Raw genomic sequence first — 25,822 nt, 5'->3', positions numbered from 1 at the left:
ATCTGTGGGATTGTATAGGGGCAAACAGCGATGGATATCCTGTTGATATACTGAGAAATGCTAAGAAATCCAAAGTATTCCAGTGACAGCGAACATTGCATTGATAGAATAGGGATGTAAGAAAGCTGATTAATTGCCACATGTGATAAAGGGTTGGAGAGGGGATGAAGAGGGAAGAACGTGTGTGTGTGCATGCGCGCTAACGAGTATCACGATAGTTTGTGTTTTCTTCCATTGTTTTCGGCCCTGGATAAAGAGGGCCCACCTGTCTCCAAATCCCTGGTAGCAGGCAGAGCTCAGTACAGTAGACTATATTGGGTATAGGGCATCTATGAGGCAAAGACCACATCTCACTCACAGCCAGGTCTTGAGGTCCTGACATTGAGAGTGTGCCCTGGAAAGAGCACCGAAGGTTAGTGAGGGCAGCTGGGTCCGAGCACTGGTGCTGATGCTGGTGGGATGGACTACAGAGTCTGTTCCTGCTACCTTTGGAAGAGCTGCCCAATTAAAAATGAGTTGGTGGAGGTATTCCCACTGTGTCTCCCACACCTTCTCTCGAGGGTTCAGATGTGTCACGTTCTGACTTCCCAGCAGCCTGCATCATGCCTCTTGTCTCCAGCACTTCCCTCACTGTGTTCTTGCTCTACTGAGTACTCTCAGCTGTGTGGTTGCTTTAGGACCCTATCGGTGCTGTTCCCTCCCCTAGGAAGGTGTGCTCTTCTGGGATTTGGGAGCATTCATGACATCATTCTCTGTACCACCCTACAAGCATCCCTTTCCCTACCAGGTTTGTAATATAGTTAACTTTTAGGGAGGGGGACATGTGTTGTGTTCATTTATTGGTTTATTAACTATTAAGTGCCCTTGCCGTGTTGGGAATAGACAAGGAATTTGCTGAAACTATAATCCATAACCACCCAGATTTCTATGTGACCTTCATATTCATTTACAGATAGGACTTAATTTTCTTAATCAGTTACCAATTGTTGGGTGACTGGTTCCCTGTTAATGTATGGTTGGGTGAGTGGGCCAGTTGGGTATACAGAGGTTCAGGGTATTCAATGCAGAAAGGACCTGAAGATCCATGGAGGTCATGTGGTCCAACTTTCTGCCTTCAGAGGAGTGTGTGTGGGGTGCACATCTGAGAAAATTTACAGACTAGGCTAGGATGGGGATAAAGGAGAGTCTTATCTGTAGGTCTGCTGCTTTGGGTTTCTTTAGATTAGCTTAGAAGCTGGAAACTGGCCAATGAAATGCACAGAATTGCTGGAATTCTGGAGAAGAGTTTGCACCTTACTCTGTACTTTCTAATTAAAAGTGGGAGCCCTCAGAGGTGATTCTGATTCTGGACTCCCACTGGTGTAGTGTGGCAGGTTGAGTTTGCTGCCCCGGGCACATCCCCTCATGGTCAGAGGGATGAAGAGGAGGGGGTGGATGTCAGGTTACAGAAGAGCCTGCTCTAAAGTCATTTCCTGGTCATGCTGATCTGGAAATAGCTGAGAACTGTGATTGAGACCCAAGTTTTGCCCTCAAAGCTAGCTTTATATATGGCTGTAGCAGTCAGGACCTACCAGATGGAGGGGACCTGTGGGATAGGGATAACAGGTGCCATGTGCATTGGCACACAGGAGGGCAAGAGGGGAGAGAGGGAAAGGCTGCGAGGGGAAATGGAGAGAGAAAGGAGGCTCTTAGGAAAAACCCTGGAGGAGGGAAGACTTCTAACCTGAGCCAAGGCCCTGAGCCAGTTCCTCTGATTTTCTTTTTAAAGTCAAACATGGATAAAGTCACACTCAGGTGTCACTGTGCGGGGAAAGGCGGAGACAAGTGACTGGGGTTTCAGTTTCAGCTTTAGCCACCATCTTGGCTTATGATGTTAGATCAATTCTTGCCTCTCTCTGAGCCTCAATTTACCTATCCGTATTTTATTAGTTGAGGAATCCTGAATTGTGACGTGAAATGGTTGTGTTTCCAATCTCTGCTTTTACCTGTGCCTTGTTGGATCTCCCTCTCCCCTTCCTAGATGACCTCTTGGGCAGACTTCCCATTTTCAGTTAACAAAACGTCAGTGTTTTCATCTGATTTAAGACTCCTTCTTGCTCCTGCCCTGCCACTGTAGTAAGGGGACATGGGCTGCTCTCCCTACCTCTCAGCTCTGACTCCTCCATTAGTGAGAAGGAGGTGGAGGGATAGGAGCAAGTACCTTTTTGCTTAACTGGGCACAAGAGATGTTTTTTTCCTGGTTGGTTTTTGCAGCTTCTCTAGCTGAAACTGGCCAGGCGGCAGCACCCTTGGTCTGATAGGCATCTACGTGCCAGATTCATGCTGAAGTTCTGTGGAGACCTCCCCACCTCACAGGTCCCAATAGGGACTTGTGGCTCTGGTTCAGCCACTCTGATCCCTGCTGCACAGCCTCTGGTTGCTAGAGTAACCTTGCATGGTGGCCAGTTCCCTTGGGTGAGATCCCAGAGAGAGCTCAAGCCTAGCCACCCTGTGGGGCCCACTTGACTTGTAGGAAGCTCATGGGTCTCTGCCAGGTCAAAGGGTAGCATGGTGACTGTCCTAGCACAGGTGAGCGGAGCAGCGGTTCAGGACTGTAGCCAAAGATGAGAGTTCTCTGGGGTCTGAGGTGCTAGTTTATCCATCTTGCGAACGTGATTGTCTTTATGATTCTCTTGAGTCCCCGTTTCTTAGATCTAGGAAGGGGACCTCCCTCTAGCTGTTATCCTCTTCCACAAGGCTGCCAACATGCTGATGCTGTGTTCTCTCTCAAGCCTCACTAGCCTGTGGCTGTGGATGGGTGGGGAGTGGGGGGCGGTGGAAAAGGGGTGGTTGATTATAAAGGGCTGGCTTAGTGAGCCCTGGGCTGGGGAGATGTCTAGTTCCATTTGTTGGTTTCTTAGAAAATGAGGTATTCAGGCCAGGTGTGGTGACTCACGTCTGTAATCCCAGCACTTTGGGAGGCCGAGGTGGGCAGATCACCTGAGGTCAGGAGTTCGAGACCAGCCTGGCCAACATGGTGAAACCCCATCTCTACTAAAAATACAAAAATTAGCCCAGCGTGGTGGCAGGCACCTGTAATCCCAGCTACTCAGGAGGCAGAGGCTGAGGTAGGAGAATCGCTTGAACCCATGAGGCGGAGGTTATAGTGGCCCTGAGATCACACCATTGCATTCCAGCCTGGGTGACAGAGTGAGACTCCATCTCAAAAAAAATAAAATAAATAAAATAAAATAAAATAAAGAAAATGAGGTATTCAGTTCTTGTTTTCAGCAGGGAGCCCTGTCTTCTCTAATACCTGGGTAACAGGAAGCACTCACCCAACTCTCCTTTATGTACAGAATGAAGAATTTTATCATAACCCGCACTACTATACCTTAGATACACACATAAGCACAAGTGTCAGATGCAGACCCTGTGCCTTTTATTTGTGTTGTCTTTCTGTGCTTTTGCTGTTCTCTCTGTGGTTATTTGTCAAAGTATGAGGGTAACTTCTTGTGGAAGGACAGATGTTAAGTATTCTTTAAGGCCATTGTAAGCTCCCCATCTTCCAAACCTTAGAGAGTCAACACACACAGTTCTGGGTCTGCTGTGTGCTTACATCAGTGCTGACAGACCAAATTACAGTACTCCCTAACCCAATTCTAAAGGATGAATGCCATGGCGCTTAAAGTATTTTGCAGAAACTATTATTTTAACTCATTTTCACAGTGGCTGTGGGTTTTTTATAGTCTTGTAGGAACTTTGGTTAAATACAGAGTAAAAACTGAAAGCTGCTATGGGAATAATGCGGGATCAGGTCCTTCAAGGTCTTAAAAAAAAATCTCTAAGTAGCAGTTTCTTTTGTGCCTGCAATTTTGAATTGCAGTGTGTCCCTCCAGACAAAGCTGAGCGCCGTATGTGACTGTGCATGTTTGTGTTTTCAAAAGCCTCAGCGGTCACTCTGCCATTTCAGTGCCGGCAAGTCTTGACAGGAAGCAGTGGGAAAAGACTGTCAGAACCTGTTTGTAAAAATGTTTGTGTTTGCAAAGATTTTTGCTAGTATTCCACGGATATCTTAGCTATTAAGCAAAAATATTACACCATTCACCTTAGAAGAAGGAACAAGGCTAGGTAATCGCTGGCATTCTCTTTTCTTTTTCTGGCAGAGAAGTGAAAGCCAAGAGCATTCTATCTCATGAGCACTACAGGTCTCGGGCAGGGGTGAGCAAACCTTTTCTGTAAAGAATTGAATAGTAAATATTCTAGGCTTTGCGGGCCGTGCGGTTTCTGTCACGGCTACTCAGGTCTGCTGCCACAGGGCAAAAGCAGCCTTAGACAAGAAAACAAATGAGTGTGGTTGTGTGGCAATAAAGCTTTATTTATGAAAACCTGGCTGGTGGACCAGAGGTCATAATTTGCCAACCCCTGGTCTAGTGAAAAGTACAAATTTCGAGTTGTCACCGATGGTTGAATTTAGCCCAAGACGGTAGCTTTGCTTGTCTGATTACCTTCATGCCAACCCACATCTTCTCTGGCTGATGCTAACCAGGACAGAAGCCTAGGCTGGTCTTCCGTTTTCTCTTAAGAAAGTGATCAGTTTATGGGATTGTATGCACTTTACCTCACCCACAGCAGATGTTCAGGAACTGAGTATCCAACATAGGATAAAATACAGAATGAAAGCATCCTTGACCATTGAAATGAGGTTGTGGCGAAGGGGAGGAGTTAGCAGTCTGTCACTGGGGTGACTTTCTGGGGAGCTCTAATCAGTCATGTGTTTCCGCCAGCAGCAGCATCCCCTCCTCATTCCTCGTGTGGCATACATTGCAGGTCTTCCTGGCGCAGATGCTTTCTTTGCTCACACACATTCCCTCCCTTCTTTCGTTTTTCTCCCCCCAGCACACAATGCTGCTGCTGCCACACACCATTTCACCCCACGCTGGCCCACAAAGAAGACAGAGGTTGATGACAAAGCATGCAACTTCAGAAAGTTCACCACTTCGAGCCCCGATGTATAAATGGTAGCACTTGGTACTTACTCTGCCAGTGCGTTCAAAAGTCATTATAAGGACAATGTGATATTTATTTAAATACATATTGCATTGCCAACTGACAGTGTATTTGCACTCATTATCCATTTCTAGAGACAAATTCATGGTAAGCATGGTAAAAAGCTGGACCTCAGGAGGGAACTGAGGACAAAGTAAGCCCTGATGACTCTCACTGGCCTCCTGCTGCACCTGTCTTTATATTTGACCTATTATGTTGGTTACTTTAAAAAGCCAGTTACAGGGAGGCTCATTTAAAAAGACATAACACCTGTGAAAGATTATTGTAACGTGGAATATATGACTGGACAATTATTTGCCAATCTGATGAAGTAGGGCCACAGGTTTTGTTTTCATTATTCTGTATCTACTGATCAGCATATGAACTTTCTTTCTTGCACAGGCTACACCTATAATGTCCACAACTTCCAGTTGCCTCTTATTTAACAATAGAACAAGAATATAAAGATACAGAGGAAAGCTGAGAGCAATTCTAAATGTCTATGGTTTTTTCTTTATCTTTTGTTGTTGCACATCCATATCTGATTCAACAATAAAACATGTAACATTGCTTATCCAGTACTTCCAATGGATTCAGCCTGGTGTTTTGGAAGCAACAACTCTTTCTTTTGCACTCGTATCTCATTATTTGAGACAGTACTTAATTTAGGTAGTTACTAATCCAACTGACATAAACTTGGGAACCAACCACCAACTCCTGCTAAGCAAACAGCTCAACTCTTGGGGAACAAAAACGTGTAAGCTCTCTGGAAATTAACAAGTCATGAGAGTTCAGTGTAGCTTGGGCATTAGTCATTACCTTTTAGCCAGAGGGAACAAAGAATGCCAGTTCAAATGACAAGTTGGTTAAAAGGAAATCTGAGAGCTTCTAGAATGTTGGAAAAGAGGTTAAGACCTGAGCTTCTACCCTCAATGGCTCAAACAAGCATAGCTTGGAGATATGGTTGGTTTGGTTCCAGACTACCACAATAAAGCAAATATTTGCAATAAAGTGAGTCACACAAATGTTTTTGTTTCCCAGTGCATATGAAAGTTATGTCTATACTATACTGTAGTCTGTTAAGTGTCCAATAGCATTATGTCTAAAAAATGTACATACCTTAATTAAAAATACTTTATTACTAAAAATGCTAATGATCATCTGAGCCTTCAGCAGGTCATAATCTTTTTGGTGGTGAGGGGCTTTGCCTTGATGTTGATGGCTGCTGACTGATCACAGTAGTGGCTGCCGAAGAAGGCTGGGGTGGCTGTGGCAATTTCTTAAAACAACAAGGAAGTTTGCCACATGATAGATTCTTCCTTTCATGAAAGATTTCTCTGTAGCATGGGATGCTGTTTGACCGCGTTTTACCCACAGTAGAACTTCTCTCAAAATCGGAGTCAATCCTCTCAAACCCTGCCACTGCTTTATCAATTATGTTTATGTAATATTCTAAACCCTCTGTTTCATTTCAACAGTGTTCACCAGGAGTAGATTCCATATCAGAAAACCACTTTCTTTGCTCATCCATAAGAAGCAACCCCTCATTTATTCAAGTTTTATCTTGAGATTGCAGCAATTCAGTTCCACCTTCAATCTTCACTTCTAATACTTATTCTTTGCTATTTCCACCATGTCTGCAGTTCCTTCCTCTACTGAAGTCTTGAACCCCTCAAAGTCATCCATGAGAGTTGGAATCAACTTCTTCCAAACTCCTGTTAATGTTGAAATGTTGACTTTCTTTCATGAATCACAAATGTTCTTAATGACATCTAGAATGGTGAATTCCTCCCAGAGGTTTTCAATTTACTTTGCCCAGATCTGTAAGAGGAATTGCTCTCTATGGGAGCTGGAGCCTTATGAAATGTATTTCTTAAGTCATAAGGCTTTTCGGAGTCAAAATTACTCTTTGATTCATGGGCTGCAGAATGGATATTGTATTAGCAGGCATGAAAACATTCATCTCCTTGTGCATCTCCATCAGATCAGGTGCATTGTTAGTGAGCAGTAATATTTTGTAAGGAGCTTTTTTCTGAGCAGTAGGTCTCAACAGTGGGCTTGAAATATTCAGTCAGCTATGCTATAAACAGATGTGCTGTCACTCAGGCTTTGTTGTCCATTTATAGAGCATAGAGTAGATTGAGCATCATCATTCTTATGGGCCCTGGGATTTTCAGAATGATAAAGGAGCATTGGCTTCAACTTAGTCACCAGCTGCATTAGCCCCTAACAGGAGAGTCAGCCTGTCCTTTGAAGCTTTGAAGCCAGGCATTCCCCTCTCTAGCTAGAAAAATCCTCGATGGTATCTCCTTCCAATAGAAGGCTGTTTCATCTACATGAAAATCTGTTTAGTGTCACCACCTTCATCAGTGATCTTAGATCATGTGGAGAACTTGCTGCAGCATCCTCATCAGCACTTGCTGCGTCACCTTATACTTTTATGTTATGGTGCCTGAACATCTGCTTAAACATCTCTTTAAGAAATGCTTAAACATCTCTTTAAGAAAAGAGATGCCTGCTTTTCTTAAAACTTATGAACTAAGCCCTGCTAGCTTCCAACTTTCTCTGCAGCTTCTTCAGCCTTTATAGAATTTAAGAGAGTTAGGGCCTTGCTCTGGATTAGTCTTTGGCACAAGAGAATGAGCTGGTTTGATCTTCTGTCCAGACCCTTAAAACATTTTCTGTATCAGCAATAAGGGTGTTTCACTTTCTTATCATCATGTGTTCATTGGAGTAACACTTCTAATTTCCTTCAAGAACTTTTGCTTTGCATTCACAACTTGGCTAATGGTTTGGTACAAAAGGCCTGGCTTTCAGCCTGTCTCTGCTTTGAACATGCCTCCCTCACTAAGCTTAATCATTTCTAGCTTGTGATTTAAAGTGAGACATATGAGTCTTCCTTTCACTTGAATACTGAGAGGCTGTTGTAGGGTTATTAATTGGTCTAATTTCAATGTTATTGTGTCTCAGGGAATATGGAAGCCTAAGGACAGAGAGAGAGAGATGGGGAACAGCTGGTTGGTAGAGCAGTCAGAACACACACATTTATCAATTTTGTTCACTGTCTTCTATGGGTGCAGTTTGTGGTGTCTCCAAACAATTACAATAGTAACATCGAGGATAAGTGATCATAGATCACTATACCAGATACGATAAAAATGAAACAGTTTGAAATATCACAAGAATTACCAAAATGTGACACAGAGACATAAAGTGAGCACTTAACTGCTGGAAAAATGGCACCAATAGACCTGCTTGATGCAGCATTGCCACGGACATTCAGTTTACAAAAAAATGCATTGTCTGTGAAGCTCAACAAAGTGTGAAGTACAATAAAATGAGATATTCCTGTATAATAATAACTATTGTATGCATACTATGTGCTGACCATTGCACATTATCTCATGTACTCCTTTTAACCGTGCTTTCACCGATTAGAAAACCAAGGCAAGGGCTGGGTGTGGTGGCTCACGCCTGTGATCCCAACACTTTGGGAGGCTAAGGTGGGCAGATTGCTTTGAGCTCAGGAGTTCAAGACCAGCCTAGGCAACGTGGTGTAACCCCATCTTCTAAAAAAAAATTAGCCTGTGTGGTGGCATGTACTTATGGTCCCGGCTGCTCGGGAGGCGAGGTTGCAGTGAGCTGAGATTGCACCATTATACTTCACCCTGGGGAACAGAGACTCTGTCTTAAAAAAAAACAAAAACAAAAAGACTGAGTTAGAAAAGAGCAAAGTACTTGCCCAAGGTTATATAGCTAGACCAAGTGGGGATTTTGAACTCAGACTGCTTGACTCCATATTTACTGTGCTCTCCAGCTTAGGGCAAACTGGTAGCCAGGAAGTCATCCAGCTCGATTTCAGCTTGCCTCCTCCTGATTTCCTGGATGTCTGGTTTTTAAAAAGTTAATAGCAAACTAGTATAGTGTTGGCTCCACAGAGGTGCTTTTCAGAACCCACCTATTTGCCCTTTACTGGTAATCACGGGTAATCCTGTCCCATATCTGTACCCTGATATGTCTGGGTTGTAAAAAGTGTAAGACTGGATGGTACAGTTAAGCTATTTGTTCTGGATTTGGGTTTTTTAAGTTTGGCATTTGAGCAGGATCACAAGTTGTAGAAAGTAGTAATTTCCAGACATTTGAGATCTGATTCACCAACATTACTGTAATTAAAGAAAAACCTATATTTGTTTGCTCCATTTTGTCTCACTAGGATGTTTTATAAATAATAAACCTAGACATTTAGAAAATAGCGTCTATTCAGCTGGTTAAGCTTTTGTGGCCCTTCACGTTCAGATGTCTCAAGGTGATATGAGTGTGCCTCAATTTATAGGGAGTGACTATGGATGGTGAACTATATTGACATATAAAGGCAGCTTTAAAATACAGACTACAGAAATCAAGTGGCTTGACAATTCCCTTAGAAGATACGTTTATGAAGTATAGAGCTCAAATGTAATAATTTCAGTTGGTTACAGAGTGTTAATGAATTTCGAATTGAGGCAATTGTGATCAAGCTTGTTGCCTTTTCTAACATGAATCATTATTAAAATGATGATTGTTTTCAATAGTTATGAAAGCATTAAACAAGCATCTACCTATGCCTGAATTAACGGGACAGATGTGGTTTTCAGCTTTCAGCTGGCCAACAGGACTTCCATGGTTGTGATTTCAAGGTGCTTGTTTATGTATATGATTTTGCTGGTATTTTCTGAGTCTTCAATACTATTTCTTGTAATAGGGTATGAATGGGTGTGTGTGTGCTTGCTAGTATGTCCTCTTGGTCCTTAGCATTGTGGGAATGCAAAGTGAAGCTGAGTAGGATGTCTCAACTTCCTAGAATCCTCCAGCCTTTGGTTTTTAAGAGGTACCCCTGTGCGAGAGCTCGTGGAGACCCTTCTGTGTAACATTCACAACACAACCACCACAGTGACAGCAGGCACTGAGTGCAAACCATGTGCCGGGCATTTCCCACCATCAGTATCAATCCTCAATTCCAGAAAGTTGGTGCTGTTGTGACCATTGAGAGGATGAGGAGACTGTTGCTTGGAGACTTTCAGTGCCTTGCCTAGGGCCACACGGATGGAAAAGAGCAGAACCAGGAATTGGACTGCTCTTCACCATCCTCATGGCTGCCTGGAGGGCAGGCAGTCTTGGGCTTCCTTAAAAGATTTTTGTTTTGGGAGGGCTCTTCACTGTCTCAAGAAAGCTGAGGGAAGAATTCATCTCATTTAGTGGATGAGGATACAAAAACATACATTAAAAATTACAGCCTCGGGCTCTGTAGACCCTGTTCGGGTGCCAGAGGGCTTTTCTCCTATATTGACCACCTTTGCCACAAAGAAGCTAGAGGAGGAACCCTCCCCCGATTTTACCTTGTGAGTTACAGGTGTCTGACAGCCCTGTTCTTAGCTAAGAAGTGTGTGTGCACCTGACTGCAAACAGCTGCCATGCCTGCTGGAGGACACATGTGACACACAGTTTCTGGGGATCCTCCTGGGCCTACAGACTGCAGTCTCGGGCGGGTACCCATGGTCCAGGACTTCACATTCCTCATGCTGCCCTGCCCTGCTTCTCTTCTGTCTGACCTGATGCCCCAGGCTTAGGGTGGGGAGGGGATGCTGGTGGGTGGGTTGTCATTTTCCTGTCCCAGTCAGGTATTTTGTATTGTTTCTCAATGAGCCATTTCCCATCTGGATTTGGGGGGGATCAGGGAAGATGGGTGGGTTGTGAGTTAGATACAGTTTGCTGGGCATCTTCCCTTTTTTCTCTGTCCAGCTCCCAGGTGTTTGAGGCTTTTTGCTGCCTCCGGGTGCTCCAAATGCGGGGGCTGCCCTTTCTCTATCTGGGTTTCAGCCTCTCCAGCTCCTGGAATACAGTGCTGCTGGATCTCTGGAGTGCCTCTCGGTTTGGCCACTCTGGGATTTGTGAGTCATAGTCTTCAGTTTGGTGCTTTTTCCTACTCCATCCTGCCTTCTGCTATTCATGCCCCATTGCAAGAACAGGCATTCTTCCTTCCCATATAAACTTGCAACCTGGTTCCACCCACTCTCCTCTCTTCTTCTCCAGATAGTCCTAGAGATCGCTGCCTCCCAAAATAGCCCCATTTGATTCCTTAGGACAGGCAGGAAACTCGCTGCCCGACCCTGCCTGAGTCTCCGTTTCCTTACCTGGAGAGACTGTTCTTGCTCTAGAAACGAACCAGCGGAAATTCACCTCCATCCCCATCACTTCCTGGGGTAGTTCTTTCTGACCATTGGGTTTGCTTCTTGGGTGTCTGACTCCACATACAGTTAGATGCTCTTTAAATACCTTTTAACTTAAGGGTTTTTGTGGATGTGTATGTGGTGGAGGGAGAGAGTGTATACCAGTGAGCATGAGAGCAAGAGTTACTATTTATCACAACTGGTGTCCAGGGGTGGCTAAAGATTATCCACTTCTAGAGTTGTGTTTTTCAACTTTTTTTTTTTAATCTTAGCAGTAATAAATACATTGTAACTCCCAAGCACACATAAATGTCCTCTGAAACATGTTTGAAAAATATATGCAATTTATTTGTTTTTTGAGATGGAGTCTTGCGCTGTTGCCTAGGGTGGACTGCAGTGGTGCAATCTCGGCTCACTGCAACCTCCGCCTCCTGGGTTCAAACAATTCTCCTGCCTCAGCCTCCTGAGTAGTTGGGACTACAGGCGTGTGCCACCACGCCCGGCTAATTTTTTGTATTTTTAGTAGAGACGGTGTTTCACCATGTTGGCCAAGCTGGTCTCAAACTCCTGACCTCAAGCAGTCCGCCTGCCTTGGCCCCCCCAAAGTGCTGGGATTACAGGCATGAGCCACTGCGCCTGGCTGAAAACTATATACTCTTACATTCTGATATTTCCTGTGCAATGTGATATTTTCCATACAATTTTATTTCATTTTTCAAAAATTGCTGGATACAAAGCACTGAATTAATTTCATATGTGTTTTATTTAAACAATCCTCTCTCCTCCATTACAGTATACATTTCATGAAGACAGGAATTCCATGTTATTCTACTTCCTATAATTGATGCTTAATACCTATTGTCAACTGATTCTTTTCTCTGTGCAAATCCTCTGAGAAATATTTTGTTCTGTGCCAAGAAACAGTTTCATTCAATGGTTAAGGTGACTTGTGTCACTGATCTGATTTACTTCTTTTACATTAACTATCAAAAATTTCAGACTTATTAATAAAGACATGTCTTCATAGGATATATCTTTATGATGGTCTTATTTTTATTTTATTTTCCTCGCTCTTTTTTTTCATTTTACCTTATTCTTCTGTCCTAAATATTTAAAGTTTCAGCTGATTTTAAAGTAAAAGATGCTCAATGGGAAAAGCTCACACAAATCAGAGCTACCTAAAAGTAAAGTTGGAAAGTCCCAAGGATCTTTTTCTCTGAGGCAAGCCCCTTTGCTTCTGGATGCTTGCCCTGCAGACCTGGCTTATGAAGAGGTCACCATCTTTTCAGATTCCAGGGGTCCGTAATGTTCATACCACTGCGGTATTCGTATTACACACTGTAATAATCTGGAATAATAAGATCATAGGCACTCTTTCTTGCCCTCACATGTGGATCTGCCTTCTTTTAAACAGCCATGTAACGTTCCCCTTCTCACCTACTTTGAATTTTTATATTCTTGCTGCTGTAAGGTTTTTTTTTGAAGCAAGGAAAGCAATAAAAAAAAAATAAAATTTACTTTCAAAAGAAGAGTAGAGATAATTAACTAGCCCTTGCCACCTAACTAAATATAATCGCCTAGTAACTCCTCTTGGAGCCACTAGGTTCCCTGGGAGTGGAATTGCCTGTGGAAAGGCCTGTGTGGATTCTGAGCTTGGGAAATGGTGATGGAGCCCTCTTTCTAGCCTCTGGGAGGTGTCAAATGATGGATGAGAGTGACCTTGGACTAGCAAGACCAGGTCAGTGCAAGTGACATTGGTTTCTTAGATGCTCCTCAGCTCAGTGTGGGTCTCCCGAGACTCCGTTCTGCCTGCTGACTTGTTCATTTGTTTCCATTGCAGGGCTGCAGGTGGGTCATGCCTGTTTTTTTGACCTCCCAATGTCTCTTAATTAACTTAATATTACTTGGTAATACTAAAGCGATGATGAATTATGCACATGGAGTCATTAATCTTCTGTGTAAATATCTCAAACACTGTGTCTTAATTATAGACTCCACACTTAAAGTATTTTAAGGCTTCTCTTCATATATTTACTTAGAAATACATGATCTGTGTTTCTGTGGTGTCGGCACACTCAGTGGGAAAATGGTGTCCATACATTGGAGACGTTCGTATGAAAGGGTAGTTTCTGTGATGAGATGAATGCTGCCTGTTCTCCACTGACCCACAGACATTCTTAGCCTTAGCAATGAAGGCAGTTGGGGTAAGATAGGGCCTGGGGATCTGGGCCCTCTTTAACCTTCTGACTGTTCTGTCTGTAGCAAACTATAGAGAGTTTTTCTGGACAGTCCAGGAAGGTGTAAGAGCAGCTTTAGATGGGGCAGCTGTCTCCCTCATAGCAGAGCCAGCCCTAAGCCAGGGGAGGGCCTCCTCCGGGAAGAATTGTGCACCTCCTTCAGGGTCATCAGTGAGTTAGGTACATTGTGAGTATACTAACTTAGTATTTAGCAGTTACTCTGCACCGGGCACCATGCTGTTCCTGGGTGGTGGCTGGTGGCTGGGGCAGTGCAGTGAGTATTACATAGACTAGACACAGCAGTAATAGCCAATGTTCCATGAGAACTTGCCATGGGGTTTGCCACACATAGACACTGGCTCTTGTTTACATAGGCTGCCTCATTTGCACTTACCAACAAACCTGGGTAGCTTCTGGTGTCTGTATTCTCATTTTACAATGAAGAAGCTGCAGTGAGGAGGGGTAAAGTCACTTGCCCAAGTCTGCATAGCTAATAAGTGGTAGAGCCAGAACCTGAGCCCACTGTCCAAGGTGAAGGTGCTTCCTAGCATGGTGGTCACCTCTAGGTAGGAGCTCAGCTGCACCACCCACTGGGACAGATACACTCCCAACAGCTGTGATTGGGTAGGGTGGCTCCACCTCCCAGATGGGTCCTCAGTTTGCTGAGTGTTGGCTGGATGACTTGACTAACTTTCTCAGCAGTCCTTTGAGCAGCTGAGGTCATACTTAGATGTGACTTACATGAGACAACAGAGGAGCCCAGGTGAGAGCTGGCAGGCATGGGACCAGGGTGGAGTTGTAGTTTTCCCCACCAGGTGGGTGGGGCCAGGTCTCTTCAAACCAGAGGGCACAATTGCTGTTATTATTGTTCACGTTGACTGTAGCAAAAATAACTCAGTGCCTGTGAACCTCATCTGTGAAATGTAAATAACCCCTTCTCTGCCTATTTTTTTTTTTTTTTGAGACGGAGTCTTGCTCTGTTGCGTAGGCTAGAGTTCAAGACCAGCCTGACCAACACGGTGAAACCCTGTCTCTCCTAAAAATACAAAAATTCTCCACCTATCTTACTCTGTAGCTTGGGAAATCATCGAGATAAGAGATTGGAAAGTGATAACTGTGTCCAGGCATGCAAGTAGTGTGTTTATAGGAATGTGACTGAGCAACAGGGAAATGAGATTTCTCTCTCTTTTTTTTTTTTTTTTTTGGAGATGGAGTCTCACTCTGTCAACCAGGCTAGAGTGCAGTGGCGCAATCTCGGCTCACTGCAACTTCCACCTCCTGGGTTCAAGTGATTCTCCTGCGTCAGCCTCCTGAGTAGATGGGACTACAGGTGCATGCCACCATGCCCAGCTAATTTTTTGTATTTTTAGTAGAGGCGGGGTTTCTTCATGTTAGCTAGGATGGCCTCCATCTCCTGACCTCATGATCCACCCACCTTGGCCTCCCAAAGTGCTGGGATTACAGGTATGAGCCACCGCGCCCGGCCGAGATTTCATTTTTAACTCAGACGTCAATCAATTTAGCCATATACAGATTTGAAAAGCTTTTCTTTATCTCTGTTAATGGAGAAAAGGAATGACTGCTTTCTTGTCAAAATGAAAGTGTTCAGTTTTAAACTTAACCAGTTCCTGCCATTTTGAAATGTTCACTCATTTCTTACTTTTTTTTTTTTTTTTTTTTTTGACACAGAGTCTCACTCAGTCGCCCAGGCTGGAGTGCAGCGGTGCTATCTTGGCTCACTGCAACCTCTGCCTCCCGGGTTCAAACAATTCTCATGCCTCAGCCTCCCAAGTAGCTGGGATTACAGACTCGTGCCACCATGCTCGGCTAATTTTTGTATTTTTAGTAGAGACGGGTTTCACCATGTTTGGCCAGGCTGGTCTCGAACTCATGACCTCAGGTGATCCGCCTGCTTCGGCCTCCCAAAGTGCTGGGTTTACAGCCATGAGCCACTGTGCCCAGCCATCATTTCTTACTTTTTGGCAAAGGAGGTAGACATATTGGAGGGTTGACCTGAACTCCATAGATTCCCAGGGAGACAGTGCATGACTTTGATCAGCCTGTGTAGGGCACATTCCCATTGCCCTCCAATTTTACCTGAGCCATTGGGATGGCTTAGACATGGTTTAGAAATAAAGCATAACTCTGCAGTGCCAACTAGATTGGAATAAATGGGATTCTGGCCCGGGTGTGACAACTAAGACAAGATTGCTGGCCCAGGTGCTCAGAAATGTAGCCCGAGATAATGGTTCTGTTTCTCCTTTTGTGTAGAGATGGTATCTTGGAATCTAGTGAGGCGAAGCACCCAGTTCTCTGCTTTGGTACTGTGAGGGGATTCTGCAGAGGTAGATGGGATATGGTTTTTGTCCTCAAGGCACTGACAAGCTGCAAATGATACAAGACAGTGTATCAATAGGTTCACCTTCCCTACCCTTCTCTGCTCTTGTACATGGTTGGTGCTCAATTGTTTGTTGATATGATTTACCTTCATGATTACGTGTCAAAACATGGGATATAATTTTTAGCTCTGGATGGCAAACAGTTACAACTTGGATGCCAACTCCACCCAGTGGGTGATGCCTGACTGGCGCAACACGTGACACTGCCTCAGGGTGCCAGGAGAAAGAGTGCCGTCTGATGACCAGTGGGGATGTCTGCTGTGGTCGGGGGATGGGGAGTAGAAGCAGCAGGCATGTGGTGGTCATTGGTTCATCCTAAGTACATTAGGCTTTCAAAAGGGGAAAAATGATGCTCAGAGGAAATGAAACTCCTTAGTCTTCCCTTAAAGGGTGAAGTGGGATTTAGACAAACAGAAGTGCTTTCAGTCTTGGAAAAGAGCAGACGTGAAGACCAGACCTTCCAGTGAGTATGCAGATATGTGGGAGGCTGTGAGAGCTGAAGGACTGGAGGCACGTGGAAGAGGAAGGAGTATCAGGAGGGGCAGGGGCACTGTCCTCGCTGGACCCATGACAGACGTCAGTTGGTTGTTGGTAGGTTGAGTGTAGACAGATTGCAGAGGTCCTGGGGGATGCCAGATGGAGGAATTTAGATGTGATGCAGTCCTGTGCTTCTCAAGAAGTCTTCCCAAATGCTCCGGACACGATTAGCTGCTCCATCCTCTCCGCCCCAAAGGAGACTCCTAGTACTCTGCTTGAGCTTGGATTCTTGTCTGCTGTCCTGAAATGTTTATATATTATCTGCCAGCCTCCTTGAGGATATGAACAGTGTTGCAGCCATCTTTGAATCCCCAGTGCTCAGGATCATGCCTGGTATGGAGCAGATACCCAGTGAGTGGTGTTGAATTGAGCTGAAATAGGGTCCCTGAACTGCCAGGCGAGATGAGGTAGAAGTGGGCAGTGCCTTAGAGGTGAAGCTGGGTGCGGAAGTGAGAGGCTGCCAAGCATAGAATGTACCCTCTGCAAAGGGAGCTCAGAGTCCATGTCCCTGGGATGCACGAGATGGGAAGGAAGGCAAGTCTGAAGCGTCAAGTTTACAAGAATGCACAGCACAGGAAACCAGTTGAAATTGAAGATGGCAACAGAGAACGGACAAGATTGAAGGAGGGAATTTGGAAAGCTGAGCCTAGATGAATTCCCAGAGGCAGTGACTTATAGGGCTCGGAGGTCCTGTGTATAGGGAACCACCTCTGAACCTGTGGGTCAGAGGGAGTCCTCAAAGATGTTGTCTCTTGAGAAATGAGGAGCTACTGAAGATTCTCTCTCAGATACCTCAACATTTTAGAGACATGGAGTGATCCTACAGCCCATTGTATTAATATTTAGGTGGGACTCCTTCATTTGCAGGTGACAAAAACTGAACCCAAACTGGCTTAATTTGGTGGCTTTTATAACTGAAAAGCCCAAATGGGGAGGGGAGGGGAGGGAAGGGAATCTTTGACTTCAGGCTCAGCTTGATCCAGGGATGCATACAGTGGCCTCAGGGCCAGGTGCCTGCTTCTGAGTTTCGCTGGCTGGCTGGCTGGCACACTTTCTCTTCATTTTTTGGCTTGGCTTCCCTTGGTGGGTGTTAGCTCTTCATCTCTATGTCCCCCTGGCAACACTAGGCTTGTGGCCTCTCAGGGTTGAATCCAGCCAACGAAAGAACTTCTTACCTAGTTACCACAGGGAAAGCTCCCAGACTTGCTCTCTTCGGACCTGGTTGGTGTGGGTCAGAGCATATGCCTGTCCCCGAACCGATAACCTTGGCTGCATGCCAACTCTTATTGCCCCTGGGATGAGAGCAGGAATGGAGCAATTCCTGGGGGAAGGTCAGGGTGCTGTTACCCTTGGAGTTTTGCTGGGTGGCAAGGCCATTGTTACTGTCCCATCCAGGCTAACTGTTGTAGTCTTGGCAGCAAAGCAGAAGCTGCCTTTGCTCTGCCGGTGAGGAGGAGAGCTCCCTGCCAGCCTCTGTCGCCCCAGGTATGCTACTGCCCTCTTCCCACAGACCGCATGTCCTTGAAACTGGGCTCCATAGAGTGGTCCACCAGGTCACCCTGCTGGCCACCTCCATTTGTCATCCCTGGGCACATTCTAGACAGCATCTTGGGCAGGGACCTTGCCCCATCTGGGTGATTGTGGGGTCACTGAACTGTCGTGGGATCTCAGGAGAAACCTCTTCAGAGAGTCTGCATCCACAGGGAGAAGTGTATTCACACTTCCCACAGGCTGGGGAGCTGTCTCGCCTGTCCTCAGTCAGGGCAAGCCTTCCGTTGTGAGGTGCTTTATAGTTTGCACAGTTCTATCCAACTTGTTACTTAATCTGGCTTTTACCATAACACTGGTGGGCAAGGCAAAGCAAGAATGATTGTCCCTGTTTTATGGATGAAAGAACTGGGAATCAGGAGGGGTAAATGTCTCAAACAGGGCAACACAGCTGTCGAGACTAGCATTAGACTTGGGGGCACAAATATCACATAAAATTTGTACTTTTAAAGCGAAGGTGAAGAAAGATGAGGGCAAACTGACTACTGCAGCCAGTTTCTTCATGTAAATGTGGTGTTAAATTACCCATTGGAGTTCCTCTAAGTGCATACTTCATTAATACCTGCAGGGGAAAAAATGACCTCTATTTACAGCCAAGCATCTCTGAGCCGACGCCTGCCTGCCCACCAGCCTCCTGTGGTTTACCCACCAAAATTTTACTAGAGGTTGAATCGGCTTGTAGAAGCTGTGTGATAGCGCTGCGGCTCCCCTGGGTCACCTCCTGAAATATGTAGGGTTGTGGGTGGGAGGGTGTCTCAGCAAGCCCAGCCTGAACGTGCATGATGGCCTCAAGCGACCCAGCCACTTGAAAAAGCAGCCACTGCTCTCGGTTCTTGCTGTTCTTGCTTGGTCAGCTCTTCCCTGGGGTCTCTGTGCCCTCACAGAGCCTCCCTGTGAAGCCTGTGCTTGGAGACTTTGCTCACCAGGTCATAGACAATTGTTGTTTTCCATCTGGAAGAGATCATCTGATTTAGTCTGTTCATTTCACACATGAGAAACGGAGACCAAACCTCGTACCGTGGCACCTGGGGCCCTTTGTGTCTGCCCTCCACTGTGTCCCTGCAGCCTGTCCCTTCCCTTCCCACCTGTCCTCGTACCTTGTGCTCCAGCCATGTGGACTGCTCTTCACCCTGAACAGCTTGCCTTCGTGCGGGCTCCTCTTCTGGATGGAACACCCTGCCCGGAGCAGGGAGGGCCATGATAAGGGAGCAGGTGGCTGTGCTGAGCCTTTCCCTGACATGCACTCATGGGTGTTTTCCGGGAACAGAGCAAAACCAGGGGGCCCTGGTATCATAGAACTTCTTAGTGGGAAGGGACATTTAATAATAGTTGGTCAAAACCTCTCATTTTGCCCATTTATTTATTCGTTTATAAATGCTGAATATCTATTTTTGTGACAGGCCTTGGGAATGCAATGATGCATGAAATAGAAATGATCTCTGGCTTTAAAGGAATGATAATTTATTAGGGGAGACAAATATTAAAGAGGCAATTTTTAAAAATTGACAAATAGCTACATAATTAGGGTGTACAACATGATGTTTTGATATATGCATACACTGCAGAATGGCTACATTAAACTAATTAACATATCTATTACCTCACATGCTTATTTTTTTGTGGTGAGAAAATTTAAAATATAGTCTTAGCAATTTTCAAGTATGCAATACATTGTTGTAACTATAGCCACTGTGTTGTACAATAGATCTCCTGAACTTACTCTTTCTAACTTTTGTATACTTTGAAATTTTTTATATGTTGATCAACATCTCCCCAATCTCCCTGACCCCCACCTCTGGTAATCATCATTCTTCTCTCTGCTTCTGTGAGTTCAATATTTTTAGACTCTTCATATAAGTGAGATCATGCAGTATTTGCCTTTCTGTGCCTGGCTTATTTAGCTTAGCATAGTGTCCTCTAGGTTCACCCATGTTATTGCAAATGACAGGATTTCCTTCTTTTTAAAGGCTAAATAGTATTTCATTGTGTATCTATACCACATTTTCTTTACCCATTCATCCATTGATGAACATGGAGGTTAATTCCATGTCTTAGCTATGGTGAACAATGTTATGAAGAACATGGGCGTGGCAGACAATTCTTTGACATACTGATTTCATTTCCTTTGTATATACATTCCCAGAAGTGGGATCACTGCATTATATGGTAGTTTCACTCTTAATTTTTTGAGGACCCTCTATAACTGTTTTCCATAGTGGCAGTACTAATTTACACTCCTGTCAACAATGTACAAAGCTTCCCTCTTCTCCATATCTTTGCCAACACTTATCACTTGTCTTTTCGACAACAGCCATTCTAATGAATGTGAGGTGATGGCTCATTGTGGTTTGCTTTTTTTTTTTTTTTTTTTTTTTTGAGACGGAGTCTTGCTCTGTTGCCCAGGCTGGAGTGCAGTGGTGGGCTCTCCACTCACTGCAAGCTCTGCCTCCCAGGTTGACGCCATTCTCCTGCCTCAGCCTCCCCAGTAGCTGGGACTACAGGCACCCGCCACCACGCCCGGCTAATTTTTTGTATTTTTAGTAGAGACGGGGTTTCACCATGTTAGCCAGGATGGTCTCAATCTCCTGACCTCGTGATCCGCCTGCCTCAGCCTCCCAAAGTGCTGGGATTACAGGTGTGAGCCATGTGGTTTTAATTTATATTTCCTTGACGATTAGTGATGTTGAGCACTTTTTCATGTATCTTTTGGCTATTTGTATGTCTTCTTTTGAGAAATGTCCATTCAGGTCCTTTGCCCATTTTAAAATGAGGTTGTTTTCTTGCTATTGAGTTGTTTGAGTTCCTTATCTATTTTTGATATTAACCCTTTATCAGATGAATGGTTTAAAAATATTTTCTCCCATTTCATAGGTTGTCTCTTTATTCTGATGGTTTTCCCTTAGTTGTGTGTAAGCGTTTTAGTTTGATGCAGTCCCATATGTTTATTTTTGCTTATGTTGCCTGTGCTTACAGACTCATATCTCAAAAATCTTTGCCCTGACTAATGTCAGGAAGCTTTTACTCTGTGTTTTCCTGTAGTACTTTCACTGTTTTAGGTCTTAATGTTTAAGTCTTCGGTCCATTTTGAGCTGATTTTTGTATGTGGGGTGAGATAAGGGTCTGATTTCATTCCTCTGCGTGTGGATGTCCAGTTTTACCATACCCGTTATTGACGAGACTGTCCTTTCCCCACTCTGTATTCTTGGCACCTCTGTCAAAGATCAGTTGACCATAAATGCCTGGATTTATTTCTTGGCTTTCTGTTAAAGGGTAATTTTTTAAAATTTAAATTTCTGTTGTGAATTAGGGCTGTGAAAAAGTATAATGGGCTTTGACAGCATGTAACAGCAGGCTCTAATTTTGTCTGGGAGGTCAGTAAAGGTTTTGCTGAGGAAGTGTCATTTAAGCTGAGCCTTGAAGGGCAAGCAGAGCCTAGTCTGATGAGAAAGAGGGATGGGGAGACTGTTTTAGAAAGAAGGGAACAGGATGTGGAATGGTTCCACCGTGGCCCAGGGCCACAGCATGAATCAGTGGCTGAGTTGGGACTAGCAGAAATCAGATCTATGGCTCCAGGCCCTGTGTTCCTTGCGTTCAACCCCGCTGGGTGCGTTTTTGGCCCTGTATCGCAGAGCTCTATGCTCATTCATCTAAAGAGGGAAGTTCATGTCCATGGGGCAGGCACTCTCGGTGGATAAAGCAGGGAGGGCGAAGACATGGAGGTGGGGAGGCGGCTGGCATGTGTGAGAGGGAGCAGGTTGGCCCATGACTTGGGGTGAAGCGCGCTGACAGAGGAGAGCTGGGAAAGTTAGAAGAGGAATCTAGACAAGGATGAAAGGATGAGGTCCTTAACCAAGAAGCTGCAGGTTGGGATATAGCAGGGGAGGCCACGTGAGATGTTGAGATCAGCTGTTGTCCTAGCAGTTTGACTCTTTATTTCAGGCTTGTTCTAAAAAGGGTTTATGGTAACTTAGAACATACATACGTATCCTGTTTTTTGTTTTTGTTTTTTAAATACATATGCTAGGATCATAAAACCTCATGCTGTAATAGTCTCTACATGTCTAGATCTATAGCTTTATTCCTTCCGGTTTTTTTCTTCTCTGCTTTCTAGTAGCACCTATGAGTACCTTACATATGTCTGATGCTACAGTTAAAGACACAAAGAGAGGGCCCCTTTCAATAGAGAATCCAGGACTGCAGGGCACAGAAGGAATGGAAGGTGTCAGTGGGAGAGGGGGACTTCTGGCAGAGTATAAGCCAGAAAGCCTTCCCAAAGCCTTGGGCCACATGGGTGGAAGAGCAAAACAGAGAAGTGACTCTTACCTGGCTGCATCAAGCCTCTGTTCACCTTTTGACAGCAGCTTGGGAGCTCTGTGAGGACAGGGTTCTGGCTTTGCTGAGGAGGATGCAGGTGCTCGGGGATAGATGGATAGACAGATGGACAAGCATTCATGCCACAACACTAATAAGAGGATTCTTAAAATAGGAAAGGAAAGTACCAAGTCTAATGAAGGATTTTGGCATCTCCCGCCTCCTGCTAGTTGACAGTTTCTGTTTCTCAAGATTCTGTATAGCATTAACTGGTTTGGAGATTATTAACTGGTTTAGAGACTACTGATTTAGATCCTCTCCTGTTGGTGAAATTTCACTGTTTAAAGAAGACACATCAGGTTTTAGAATTAGATTTCAGCCTCTGTTTCTCTAGTGGCTTGAGTTCTCGTGGGCGGGGCGGGGGGAGGGAGTAGGGGGACATCCGTCCATATATAGGGTAGTTTCTGGACGTTGTTTTCTAAAGGAAGGTTTGACTGGCCCTGCCCACTCAGGATCTCCTGCCAGGGAGAAGAAATACCTGCTGGTGGGTGACTGAGTGCCACAGGTGTGACTCTGCCTGGCACACGGAGGGGGATGAGATGCAAGAATCATTTACTCTTTCCCTTTACCTGGGGAAGGGCTGTTAAGGTACAGCTCCTGCTCAGGCCTTTTATACCAGGGACACCTCATTTCATGTCTGGTTCTAGAGGGTTCCTGCTGGCCCCTTCTTCCGCCATCCCAGTCTTTCATCCTTGACAGTGCTTCTTCCTCTGTGCTTCCATCAATCATGGCCACAGACCTCAGTGTCTTCTCTGTGTCACCTCTCACCCAGCTGCTTTGGCTGGGCCCACAGTCCCACCTTGCCTGTTAGGAACCTGACTTTCTTGTTGGCTTCCTTTTCAAATTGTTAATTCAACATTCTTTTCTCAAATGAACAATCCTTTTGTAAAGCAAATAATTATCCCACTTCTCCTGAACGACGTTTTGCAAGATTTAAAAATAATACTTCATTTGTTGAATGTGGAGGTATACCTGTTTCATAGGATTCCTTTTTAGTGGCAGGATTGAGGACGGGGACGACACTGGCTTCTAGACAAACTGGTCTGCCTGCTCTCCAGGCTGCGATTGTTCAGTTGGCATCATGGTGGAATCTCTGTAATAAAGAATTGCATTAAAGGAAGTTTGTATTTCTTATAAAGAATCCCATCAAATAGTTCACTAAGGATTTTGGAAAGAGAAACCAAATTCTTTAAAAAGCAGGGAGAGGGCAAAGGAGAAGGAAAAAGAACGTTAAACAGTTCATTTATACTAATGACCCTTGTGTTATTGTGGCAAAATTTCTTTTAAATAAAAGTCAGAGAGGAAAAACAAGCTTTGTTTGGGAGGTGTACTGTCTGTTCTCTGCCTTGTTTTTCTGCTCTGAAGTATAGTGTGCTGTCTTGACGTCGGTATGTAACTGCTATGAATATTGATGGCAGCAAAAGCTTTTTTTTTCTCTCTGGCCTAGTAAATAAAGCAGCAAGGATAAAAAGGGATGAATTGTAAAATCAGTGTTCTGTTTTTAGCTTCTCTGGTTCCCTTAGAACTCTTAAGTCTCAAACATATTGACAATCTGCCTTTGGTGGTCAGGATCTGATGTGAGCACAGTGGGTTGGCATTTTCAGGGATTTTTGCCTCTGGTTAAAGTAACAGAGTTCCTCTTTCTTTGCGCTTTCAGAGTTAATGTTATGGCTTCATTGAGGCCTTCCTGTATCTTTCCCTCTATCCAGTGGCAACGCTGGTCCCTGCTCCTCAGAATACCACAGTGGCATGAGTGTGCGATCGTTCCTCCAACAGCCACGCCTCGCATGCCTCCCAAGCGAGCACTCCTCTGGGGGATATGGCAGGGAATGGGGCAACAGGGAATCTGGACAGTAAGCAAGGAGGGGCATCCTTGTAGCTCTGAGCGTGGCATCTCATGTAGCTGTGTGAAGGGCGTGGGGGAAGAAGGCATGGGGGCATGGGATGAGCCTGGCTGAGAATAGGACTGGTCTGAGGGTCTAGAGGGGGCATGAGTATAGAGGTTGGAGATGAGCTAGGCTTTCTAAATTAAATTATAAACACACTGATGCTGGCTAACTCTCAAAAAAACACAAACACACACACACACAATTTGTTCACTAGACTGTTACAATGGTGTTCTGAGGAGCAAAGGGAGCTTTGGAGGGCAAGTGTTTAGAAATGACAGGAACCAAAACAGCCCTGTCCTTGGAAGGAAACCCTGTTATATGACCAGTGAAGAGTGGAGAATGGGGGCAAAGGCTGGGATGCATGGCCATGGCTGCATGGTGGTCAAGAGGGAGGATACCTGTGGCATGACAAAGGGATGTTCTGCCTGGCACGGCCGGTGACAGAGGGGCAGCCATTCTGGCAGCAGACAGCCGGAGCCCAGGGGCAGCACAGGCAAGGCTCTTTAATGCACAAGGGTGTTGGGGATACTGCAAGCAAACATTTAATAGGTGACGGTTCCTCAAAGCGTCAGGCTTATGGGAATCATCCTAAAACTTGTGTTTTTAAAAATGTTTCTGAATAAAAAGTATTCTCTTCAGAAACATAAAATTTATTTTCAAATACACATTTGCCTATTGCATAAAAATAAGTCTATAATAGTGATAACATATAGCAAAGTGCTTTTTTTCCCCCTGGAATCCGTTGTGAAAAGGAGGAGGGTGGCCTGATGGGAGGGCTGAAGATACAGAATCGCTCTTGTCAGTTACTACTTTTGTGACTCTTGAGAAATTCTCTGTGTATACATTCAAAACTTCCCCCTCCACACACCTCCCCCACACCAACAGACTGAATGACAGGTACCATAGTGGGGACATTTTTCTGGCTCCTGGTACAGTGCCTGTCATTCAGAAGTGGTGTTCACGTAAGTGTTTCCTGAGACTATTTTATTTTGACCTCTTGCACTAGGCATTTTAATGAGTGAATTTCATGACCTCCATTTCTCTAAGGTATTGGTAACTTTCGGGTCCCACTCATATTAGTATAGGACTCTATAGTTCATATTGGAAAGTTACAGTTGCTGATGATACTTTGTTATTTAAGTAGCTTCATGCCGGGGAATGCCTCTTGCAAAGTTAATTACACACATCTCTGTTGGTCCATGTTTCTATTGAAACTGAAGCTGTATAAAGAAAACATTTATAAAAGAGGAAGGAGTCAAAGTTTTTAGACTTGCTGATTGATATGTTTTCCACAGCTCATGGAGTTGCATGGGTTGGAACTGGAAAGGTTCTAAGAGTCGTTTAGCTCGTGAGCAGCACCTGTGAGGTCTGTGGTAGTCAGACGGGCATGGCTGCTGGGACGGATACTAGAGGAAAGGTCAAAGGCTCTGCCTAGGTTTCCTGGGAAAGCGCATAGTGACCTGTTACAAGTTCAGCCGGGAGAGGCGGCATGCCAATAAGCAGGCAGGGTGTTTGCCATCCTGAATTCACTTCCTTTATTGTGTGGATGCAGAAACTTATGCCCAGAGGAGGGGAAGGACTTGCCCAAGGTTATCTTGCTACTCAGT

The 25,822-nt window shown here is 44.8% G+C and overlaps 1 protein-coding gene across 4 annotated transcripts in view; it reads left to right on the top strand.

Annotated features, from left to right (window-relative positions):
* The window catches only part of CACNA1D (calcium voltage-gated channel subunit alpha1 D), a 330,171-nt gene that overhangs the window by 137,366 nt on the left and 166,983 nt on the right, over positions 1 to 25,822 (top strand). The window lies entirely within an intron of this gene.

This window comes from Pongo pygmaeus, chromosome 2, assembly GCF_028885625.2.
Source record: "Pongo pygmaeus isolate AG05252 chromosome 2, NHGRI_mPonPyg2-v2.0_pri, whole genome shotgun sequence".
NCBI classification, from domain to species: Eukaryota; Metazoa; Chordata; class Mammalia; order Primates; family Hominidae; genus Pongo; species Pongo pygmaeus.
The sequence above is the reverse complement of the archived record's forward strand: the minus strand, read 5'-3'. Positions and strand labels throughout refer to the sequence as shown.